Genomic DNA, 11,885 nt, shown 5'->3' with positions numbered 1-11,885 from the left:
CACAGCACTGTTATTTCCAATAACAATTCAACAGTAAATCTATTCTGATCACTTAAAAAAAAAAAAAAAAACTTGAACTGCATGTGAATAATAATCAATATATGTAAAAAACAAAATAAAAAAAACAAAAAAAAAAAACAAAAACAAAAATGCAATACCCTCAGAGTACATCGTTAACCTGTACACCTGTTTTGCAGTCAATCACCTCACAAATGATTGTGCATACAGCCACGGTGCAAGTCATTGTGCATGACCGGACGGTCGCGCACAGAGTACAGTCGAAAAGGTAAGTGTGCCAGCACGGACAGACAGCAGTACAGGTGTGGTGAGGTAAATAAGAATTCCTTTCATAATCTGTAAATACCTTTCATACGTGTGACGTTTGTAATAACTGTTAACCTATGCATCAACTTACTATAACCTATCAATCATTAAAAAAAAAAAAAAAAAAAAACGTTTTAGATATAAATTCATCAATATTCAAACCTATCATATCGAGTGGATGACTGGTAACAACTACAGACAATGTCATTCTCATCGTATTAATATAAGCTAAATATTGTATATGCTTAGAAAATACGAGGGAAAAAATGAGGGAAAAAATGAAGAGCCCGCTTGCAAAAACCGATAAGTCCATATTTGCCAAACGGAGATATTTGCGATTAAAGGTCAAGAAAAATAGAGAGAATAATAAGAAAATTTTTGCTTCTTTTGACCATAACTTCAAAAAAGTACCTTTATATGTAATGACCAAGATATCATTTAAAAAGTAATATTTTGTACTTTATGACAGAGACCGTACTTCAAAATCTTCAAAAATGGACCCATCGGTTTCTGCAAACAAGCTCCTCAAATGTACCAGTACAAACATCGAATAAAGAAAGCACCGATATAGGAGTCATGAACTCGATCCATGTCGAACTATCACACAGCTGACTCGATCATCATCGGGATATAGGCCAATATACATGTACCGATGGGTCTGTGTATTAAACAGTACCAGCCACCATTTATAATACCTATTCTTATCAATAAATTCCTAGATTACTTAATACTAACGTAGTCAAAGTAACGCCACTCTGAGCCTATTCCCTATTACACAGACGAGCGTAAAAAAGTACTCATACTGCATGCACAGTACATCACCTTTCGCCCGCACGTAATCATTCTGAAAAATACATGTTGTGTAACAGCAGGGATGGACGGTAACACCACCCTTTAACATGCGCGCACACCCACATAAAGTTACATGTTTAAAGGGCGGGCATTATGAAAACTTTCCCCCAATTTTGGACACAAGCCTTCCGAGCAACAACGTGTGTGCACGTTCAGGTCACCGGGTCACGTTGTTTACTCATCTCACGCTTGAACGGAGATAGCAAAGAGACGGGGCGTTTCCATTATCAAAATAGGGGTTCGCTGCATTGCATGAAGGCATTTGATGAAGCATAATTTCTGACACACTGTTACAAGCTACAGAAATCCTTGCATCTGATTGCCTGAGAGAAAATTCGTCTGACAGCTTTGTGGGACAAAAATGCTTCCTGAAATGCCTTAGGATTACATATAGACAGCCACAGCTCGAGTATGAAAGCAGGGACTCCCCACCTCCCTGATGGAAGCCAGTATACGTACAGTTACTGTAATTACCATACGCAACTTTGTACATGTGGGACTCATTGCAACGAACCGATCGTTCATTGTTTGGCTGCCCGAGGACCTCATTCATTACCTCATTTTCTGGCTATGTAGACATTTTTTCATGAAATTATGTACGCTTCCACCAATCTTAAAGCATACTTGATCATTTTAACCACCTTCATGGCCGTTGTAATAAGTTTTTTTCGGACAAAACAGGAGGATTCCTCTTTAAAATACCTTGGGAAAGATCACCGTTGTCACATTCGGGCTTCTCGCGTGAGTGACAATGGACTGTACGTACGTACAATACCACGTACATCCGGTCATCTCCCTTTGCGATGAATAGTATCGCCAATTACGTCATCGCTAGGTTTTCTACTTTTGAGACAGTTTTCCCAATTGATCAGTAGTTTTAGCCTAAGAAAGCAGCGGAGTTAAATAACCAATAGCAATGAGTTTTATATAGCCATGTAGATTACAGCCTGCTCTATCCAAAACACTTCGCCCCAAGTTGATACGATATATGGTTCTGATTTGATCGATGTTGAAAACCAGCGGGTACGTACGAAATCGTGGAAATTTCTTCATTCTCCATAGACTTTTTACAAAAAGTGAACATGCTTAGCCAAATTAAAACTTGAAAAGCAGCGAAGATAAATACTCTCTGGAAAAAATCATAACATGAAAAGAAAGTAAATTTTGTCTTCTTTTCAAATCGCTTCGCCCCCTTCCGTGCCGTCAACAAGAAATATGACATATTTCAACATATAGCATCAAGATACGTTTTTTGATGCGAGAAATTACACGTTATAGCTAATCCGCGCGTGTGCGCACCGCTCGCGCAATCCTTATGTCCACGAAGTTTCACAATGCTTTTAATTTTATAATGCATGATCATATGAAAATACTGTGTCAATACTATTAGAAATCGCATATACTTTTCTTCAAAGAGATCTGTGAACTTCAAAAAACTCAGTTGAAATCGCCTAAATCGCTCATTTTTCGGGTAGTCGGGAACGCCCCCAGAAAAAGCAAGGACCGGTCACGTGCCTTGTCAGGTGACACTGTGACGCACCAACAGGAACTCATAGTGCGACTGTCTCGCCTAAACTGTACTTCACAGTGCAGGGATCTTGTGTACCGGGGTATTTGTAGGAAAGTTGGAGAAAGTATTTCAAGAAAATGCCGAGGAAGTGTGCCGTCATCACCGCAGCAAAGACACAAAAGATGGGGTGTAAGTCTGCACAACTTCCCTAAAGATGACGCTACTCGAAAAAATTGGGTTCGTTGGGAATCATTTGCTGACGCGAGCCCAGTGGGATAGGTCCCTTCTACTACGATGTGCATTACTACGCACTAGGTTGTACAGCCTCGTATGGAGTGATCGCTTGTAGTGGAGCTAAGTAGTGCTGTATACTCGGCTAGGATTTGCGCCCAAAAAGAGGATCCTGCAGCCCATCCAAGCTGGAAAATGGAAGCCAAACTCATCGTCAGAGAGCTGAAAAACAAAGCGGATCAGCAGTTCTGAAGCTGGATCAGAGAAAGCGGGTATGTTTTGCCACTGTGTAGACGACTCTTATTATACAGTAGCTATCGTACATGTACCGTAACTATACACAGCCCAGTCGCTGCAATAATCGCGACAGGGTTCGCACGGCGTCTGGTCGGCCTATAATTGTTGTATCACTACTAACAGTTTCACGGTTTCGATAGGTTGATAAGCTTCGTCTGTAGCGTTTTGAGTGGAACATCACTCAATGTCAGTAAAATTAAGATCATGGAGGGATTTTAATGTACTAGTATAAGTCAAGTTGTGTGCTCATTAAATCGTACTATACTATGAAGTGAACACCTCTAACGTTCAATACCAGACCTAAAATTTATCGAAGATTAGTAAGACATTCACTACAACACAGTTACATCGGTACCTGCATGTAGCTATCGATTCTAGATACCACGTAGTACTTGCATGGGCATATGGGGTCAACAGTTACCAACTGAGACCGCGTACCAGCCAGCCAGCCGGGCTGGCTGGCTCTGTATATTTTCATCGCTGCTACATTAGAAGGCTTATCAATCATACATATTCAGTAACAGTTAATTCTATGACTCTGACTTCTGCTATGACAGCCTTGCTTCCCCATTGAGCTCTAAAACTTGTAGCCGAATGGTTGGATGGTGTGTTCCAAAACATATTATTAGATTGAATTGATCCAGGACTGGCCATTATTGTTTGTCTTCACTTGCCCATGAGGCAAGTGAAATCTTCAATGTCCATTTTTTTTTCTTGCCCCAAAATGTTGCTTATATTAGTTGACTAATGTAATGCGATTTCATATTTTACATGTGGAAAAAAAAAAGTCACTTTCCTATCAGACAAGGAACTGTCTGCAGTCAGTTATTTTCAGTTGTCATCATTACAATTTCACTTGCCCTGGTTATGTGGGGAAGTACCGGTACTAATGGCAGTCATTATTTGTGATTACCGGTATTTGTTTTTCCCAAGAGTTCCTACATGCATCTAGTTAACCACATTCTTGCAGGCCTACATAGACAATTGAAAAAAAAATTCAATTCCTCTCTGTGCCATTATTACATGTACTTACAGGGTTCATCTGGCAGCATTGCACTACAGTGTACTACACAAATTCTGACAGGCAGTGAGCTCGATAAGAGGTGCAACAGGAGATCTGCTCTACCGGATTGTGAAGACGAACAATCCTGGCTCTTCTAGCGTGAAGGTTCGTAAAGAACAGCGTAGATATTTTATGCAATATTGGAAGAAAATGAATTCACATTACTCAGAGGAAAATATTAGAATGGCACAATTTGTCAACTACACATTTTATTATTTGTTTGTCTCTGTAGAAGCATGGCTTTCTTGACCACTGAGTACACATAAAATGATCAATTTTAAAAGGTCTAGCTATACATTTTCTCTTTTTGGGGGGTGGGGGGGGGGGGGGCAGGTCTTATGCCTGTTCCACTAATCAGAAGTCATAGAAGGGAGGCAGTCAGTTGTCCATTCTGAAGACCAACACTCCACCTGCCATGACCAATGGCTACTTATGCATTCTCAAGTCAAGTCTTTGCATTGAGGAGGGCAAACCCCAATTTTTATATGAATTTGCAAAGATTTTTGATGTCATTATCAAAGTGGTGGTGTCTGTTCATGACACCTCAAGAAATGTGTTGCTAAAAACCAGTGCAAACAACTTAATTCCATATCTATTTTGTGTGTCCCTTTGTTTCTTTCTGTTGAATTATCTACAGCACAGGTTGATAATGTCCTTTCTGCTGTTGTGGAGTACAATGACAAAACTCCTGCACCCTGCCAGCCTTCAACGCCTCCCCTTGTGAATGCCTTTGAGTATCATCCAAGGGAGGAAGTTATTGAACATCAAAGGAGACAATTTGCACAGTCTGGCAAATGATCTGATGGGTTCAGGAATCCTTGCAATTGAGATTGAAGTTCATACAATGTATTCAATACATGATACTGTGCAAATAGTGTTTAACTGTTGCAGAATGATGTTTCAGAAGACTATTTTCATCTGTTCTTCTGTCAGATGGTAGATACAAACACTCAAAATTTTGTTACACATACCCTGCATTCTTATACCTTCTATTCATGAGTGATCATTTAAAGACAAGATAAGATCACTGTTGTATTGTGTCTGTATAACGTGTATGTTGCATTTCATCACAAACAATATGATGCCAACTTGATTTAGTGTTTCAAAGATCATTTATTTGCCAGTTGAATATTGTCCTTTTAATAGCAAAATCACAATTCATTTACAATACAACAGTCATGTGGATACAAAAGGAAAACTGTATTTTTTTTTTTTTTTGATGTTTGAAGCATACATGGCCATTTTTATGGACAGATGAGCTTGCATGCTAACACAATTCTCTAGAGATATTCAGTGTTGTAATGGCAAGTTTAGAAGATTTCTACATGAATGCTGTCCCACACTATGATTTTACCATTGAATGTTTGCTGTTAAGATTAGAGCTCACTCTTATGATCAAATATTAATATCTCTGACAAGGTAATTTAGAATAAAATGTGTATGCATTATAGAACACAACACACTCAAAAAGAGATGGAGAAAAAAATTGTAGTTTTGGGAAGGAATGCAATAATTTACTCTTGGTATATGATTCACAAATTTATGAAAAAGGAGCACAAGATGTGTGTCTGTAAGGCATTAGCATTTTATATAGGCCCTAATCTTCATCTGACATGTTGAAGCAGACTGGGGCCCTGTTACTCAAGTTCTGAGACTTGGAATGCCTCCACAGGGGGGGGGGGGGGGGGGAGGACCAAATTCATAATGCAATGCTAAGTCTAGTTGGGGAATTATTCTGTTGATTTCTATAATGGTTCTCCATACATAATCATTGAAGTCAAGCATTAAAAGTTAAATAAGCATTGTTTTTTTATGAATATGGTGTAAGGTCTCTTTATGAAAGAACAGTTGCAAGGTCACTCAGTTTAAGAAAATTTGGTATGAATTGATCTTGCTATGACTGGGACTCAGACATTCATAATCATTCATATCACATCTGCATGCAGAGGTACTTTTGAAAACGTGCACACAAGCAAACACCCACATGCACATAGATTATGCTCACATACATTCACACATTTTTACACATTTTAAAATATTGTGTGAAAGATTGAATAACATCACTCACCTGTACTGTTTTGTATATTTACATGTGCAATACATGTATTATGTTATCCTGAATTTGAGTTCTGTAATTTCACTGATAGATTTATGTATGAGGAATAAAATCACAAAGCTTTTGATTTAATGTTACATGAGAATGTCTCATAGTATTGATATGAAATATACAGTATGTACATATATGTGCAAAAGATAACTCTTCTGGGCTGATTTGATTTCAAATGTGGATGTCACTCATGCATGCTTGACTGACCAGCTGCCATTGTTCCAGTGGAATAAATCCCATTTTGTTCCAACATTAGGATATGGAGATAACACACTGGTAGGGTTTTACAATCTCATTCCTGTAAGTACACTCCCCCATCTTTTCCTCATTCCCTGTGACTAATTTTCTTTAGTCTCCTATCTATACACACATCAACACACACACACACACACACACACACACACACACACACACCTTTTGCCATACTACATACATACCCACAAATACTTTCAATCAGGCATCATTGGAACATCCCACCAATATGCAAATTACATACAGCCAGATGTACAATTTCAGAGAAATCTTACGCAAATACATTGTATGTGCATATCTATGAGGGGATATCCATTCCATGAAGGGGGCATCAGACAAACATAGGGCAAAGATATCAATGATATATTAGTCCTATGTGTGTCTGATGTTGGTGTGTGTTTGTGCATGTTTGTATCTGATATGCCAGGCCTGGGTATGCATGAGTGTACTGAGGGTGTGTGTATATGTGTATGTTTTTGCATTTTCATGGGTCTGTATGAAGCTAATCTATTTCTTTTTGTATATAAGGATAAATTTACACTACTGGTACATGTACTGTATTACTACAACTACAAATGTATGTATAGAAAACACAACACACTTTTTTTTTTTCCATTTGCTCACAAAATATAATTAGTGTAATCAGCTGGAAGGAATGTTTGACAAATGTATACTGGTTCACGACAGAACATTACTATATGAGCCAGTTACATTCCAGTTCAATGAGTTTGTAACTAGACTTGGTCCTGTTCTCTAAATAGAGGCTGTGAAGCTATTGCCGGAAAGGCCACAGCATCTTAATTGTATCAGATCATTATCTATTTCTTCTGACCATGACTGACAACATAGCTGTTCAACGTGTCAATTCTAAACAATCAAAATTATCTTCACTTGTATCAATGTATGGTTGTGAAAGTGTGATTTTCCAATTGCTAAAACATGCAGTAGGTCTACATTACAAAAGAGAGAGGGAGAGCATAGCAAGAGTAAGAATTGAGACAAGAGTGCATTTGACATGCAGTCGAACCTTGTTATAATGAGGTCAATGGGACCAGAGATATCACCCCCATATATATTAAGATCTTGTTATTACTACAGTTTGTCATATCAGTGCTTATAATATTGAGGTTCCACTGAACATGCATCAATAAATTACAACAAAATAATACATGATCATTTGTACAGAGAGGCTGAAGTCCAACAGCATGTTTCCCAGCTGTGTGCCTTGATGAGTGGGTGTTGGAAGCTGCATATCATCAGTATGACGACATAATGGACAAGGTGTCTGACAAAGTATGCATGTGACTTTCGCAATGTACAAACTTATCTGATGCATTTCTACAACCACGTTCCCGTTAAGCAGATCGCAATGTGACAAGTCACATTCTACACCCAATATCAGTGCTGCATATAGTCTTATTACAGCCTATGCAAAATGAAAACGTGTCACTCTTTCTGATGGATAAGTTTATCACATTTTCCTCACAGCAGACGATGGCAGTAGGACTCTCACATTTTGGCCCACAAATTTCCAGCATCATCTCACCAGTTGCCGGTGTATGCAACATGTCTTGATCACCTGATATAGAAACAAAAGTGAAATGAAATGGAATGCAAAAGGAGTAAAGTTTGATAATCCTTTTATATGACATCATGTGTTCATCTAGAAATTTATCTTGAGAATAGGATTTAAATTAGACAATGTGAATGGGACCCATGGAGTATGGTAGTCATTATTTTGGGTACCTGGTACAACTGTATAATGGCAGCATGAAATAATAATAATAATAATAATAATAATAATAATAGTGTAATAATTGACAGTGCTTATACAGCGCATAACACAAAGTGATAATGTCCCTATGCACTCAAGAAATAAAAAATGAAAAAATTATACAAATATATCCTACAAGGCTACATGTACTTTTGCATTATCTACGAAGACAGGTCCAATATATTTGAATAAATTACTGGAGTGCAGGACTGAAATCACACATGGTGAATTAGATATTGCATTCTTTTGATGGGTGCAAATGCAAATTGGCAGTATAAACAGCATATTGTCAAGGGAATATTTATAAAATGGCAAATTTGCATTATTTCAGAAGAAAAATTGAAAAATTTGACAAACAATCTCACTCATTATCTGTGGCATCCGTTCTGGCACCTTCTCCATACTGTTGAGCATATTGGTGATAAGCAGCTTCCAACACCCATTCACCAAGGCAAACGGTGGAAAATCCTGGGTGTGCTAGCTGTTATACAGTTTATTTGAGCATCTGCATGTCAGCCGGTCGTTGTACTGCTCGACCTCCTCTAAGACCGGGTCAGCCTTGTGACAGCACAATGACTCCCGTGTTGTAGGCATTGGCACACAGTTCCCACATTGGCACCTGAAGAAAGAAATACAGGTAAATTCAGGTTTACTTGTTGTGTAACTTAATTAGTTTTAGTCATGTACACGTAGTACTGAGCTGCCACACAATGATAAATTGAGACCAATCCTTCAAGTTCAACATGCCAACTATTGCCACAGAGATTTACATCTACATGATCTACACCAGCCTCTTCAGTACTTTAGTCTTTAGTGACTTTACTGTCTTGTCCACACATTCCAAATACGTAGCAGTAAGTCAATAAGCAGTAACTAACTGTGGCATTGGTAAAAACTTGTACGTTGTAGAGAGTCTAGAGTATTATTACAACTTACAAGCAGCAGTTTTGTACTTCCAACATTTGTGACTTATACTTTTTTTTCTGGCCTATAGATATACTACTAAAATAAGTGAGTTACTAAGGTTATATAGAATAATATAGACTCTCAAGTAGATAATTACCAATTGTTATTCCCCAATCTTGCGGGCTCGTTGTCATCACCCCGTCCCCTGAGCTTCCTCACCGCCGACTATACTCCGGGGGCGGGAGGTGCAGCGTCTGGTTCATGCTATACGGGAGTAAACCCAATCGCTGTTGAGGCCGACCAACGCCAACAGCTGCTTCTCCTGCTTGATCGGGGATCTTCGTCCTCACCATCTCGCTCGACATCCGACTCTGACTCCCTCCCTGACTCACTCGAAACGGTAGCGGGGCATGAAATGGGCGACTCGATCTCGTCGTCTGAATCCATCATTTATTCACACGTATCTTAGAACTAGTAAGCTACACAGGTCAGCGACAGCTAGAGCTGCTAGCTAGAGCTGAGCTGAGGCGAGCGCTAGCGCTATAAGATACTCACGATCGATATAACATTCTAACATCTACCTACCTTTTGGATCGAGATATCGATATAAATTTAGACTGTTAACCAGTCTCCCGTAACAATATGTCGTTACGACCTGCACACGCACTCACCAGTTGCAATGTACATTCAGCAGTTAAGAGGCTGTCACACACGCCTACTTGTCTTGTTTCTTGAAGGAAATGTTTAGTTTTTCCCAAAATGTAAACATGATCCGAAATGACAAATTATTATAGGTAAAATACTCGAAAAATGTCCGAGTCGCCATTAAGTCGCTTCTGGAATATATAAACAACAAATTTAAATCCTTTCTTGGGATGTGCTACTTGCAAAAATTGTGTATTTTGTGATTCAAAAGTAGAAAATCTATCTATCATTGACACGCTAGGGCAATGGTGAGAACTTCTTGCCTTCGCGGGGGGCTTCCTGTTGGTACGTCAAATCGCTCTAGCCAATCAGCGGACAATTTTAGGGGGCGTTCCCACATTTGGGTGGTTTTAGAGCGATTTCTGACTACTGGTTACTTTTTAAAATCTAAAAATGTCGAAATCGTGTTAGTGGACCTGTATAGAGTCTTTGTAGCCCCAATGTTCATCCTAAAAGACCCGCCCTTTAATGATTACGACTAAAATCTATAGGAGTGCCAAATGAAACAACTGATTTCTTAAAATTCTTCTTGTTTATCGGATTCATACATAAGATCCAGATGTAGGGCTATTACTATAAGCCTCGGGCCTTCCTCCCCATATCATGTTATTGCACTAATACTATGTGCAGTACGTGAATCACCGTCTTCATCTATGCATGTGAAAAAGAATTTTAAAAAATCTAAACAATTTGCGTTAGAGAAAAAAAAAAGCAAATGGTTTTATGACTTGTGGTCTCAGTACAGATTGTTGTGATAAGACTGTAAACCATGATGAGAAAGACGAAGTGTATAAACTGCTCTGGATGTCAATTTCAGTCTGCCAAAAAAAAAAAAATAATAATAATAATAATAATGATAAATATATATATATATATATATATATATTCGGCTGTTTTCCTAACAAAAATGTTTATATATAACACACCCCGCGCACAATCGTCTTGCCTTTTACATGCGGATATCTAGACTTATTACTCAAACACAAAAACAAAGACTGAAACGTTCAGAAGAAAAAAAAAAACAAAAAACAAGGAGAATTATCTAACTGATCCATACTCACTCCCACCTCAGTTTGATAACTTTCCCCCAAATTGAGTGAGCTGCAGTTACCGGAGAGGGGATTTAGATCATAAAAGTACACGTATTCTTCTTGGGCGACTTAATTCATGCTGACAATCTATTCATCTAGTGCTTTATACTTACTGAAAAAAAGGTTACCTTAAAACTGAAAATTCGAATATCAAAGGTAAGTCATGGTGCTTGGCTGTATGGCCGCGCACAGACAGTCTGAAAAGGTGAGTATGCCAGCACGGACGGACAATAGCACAGGTAAGTATATATGAAATGAATAAAAATTTATCTTATAATCTGTAAATATCTCTCATACGTGTTACTTTTGTAATAACTGTAATCTTATATACCAGCTTATTATAACACATCATTAATTAAAAAATATAATTTACGTTTCAGTGATGGATTCATCAATACTCAAATTAGATTGTCCTGTCATATCTTGGAGGGGTGGCCAATGGCTGGTGAAGAACGCTTTGTAACGGCAATACAAAATGTTATTTTTGGAAGATTGGTTCATCATCGCAAATTTCATTGTTAAAAAATTAATGTAAGCTGCTATGTATACATACGTTAAATATTTTCTTCATTGTCGTTTCCGGTATTGAAGCCGTGGGTTGAAATAATAATAGCTCCTGTGATAAATTAAACTTCGAAAGTGTACTCTCTTGAAAAAAAAAAAAAAAAAAAAAAAATGAGTGAAAATGTTCGCTCTTGATCCAGAAGTGAATAACAGAAAAGAGTGAATCAAGAGTGAAATTTGAGTGAATTTTGAGTGAAAATGTTCATTTT

At 38.1% G+C, this 11,885-nt stretch overlaps 1 pseudogene; it reads right to left on the bottom strand.

The window, feature by feature from the left end:
* Window positions 1-7,276: 7,276 nt before the first annotated feature.
* On the bottom strand, window positions 7,277-9,766 carry LOC140231849 (uncharacterized; annotated as a pseudogene).
* Window positions 9,767-11,885: the final 2,119 nt, after the last annotated feature.

This window comes from Diadema setosum, chromosome 1 (genome assembly GCF_964275005.1).
Source record: "Diadema setosum chromosome 1, eeDiaSeto1, whole genome shotgun sequence".
NCBI lineage: Eukaryota > Metazoa > Echinodermata > Echinoidea > Diadematoida > Diadematidae > Diadema > Diadema setosum.
Note: the sequence above shows the minus strand (reverse complement) of the source record. Positions and strands in the feature narration are given on the sequence as shown.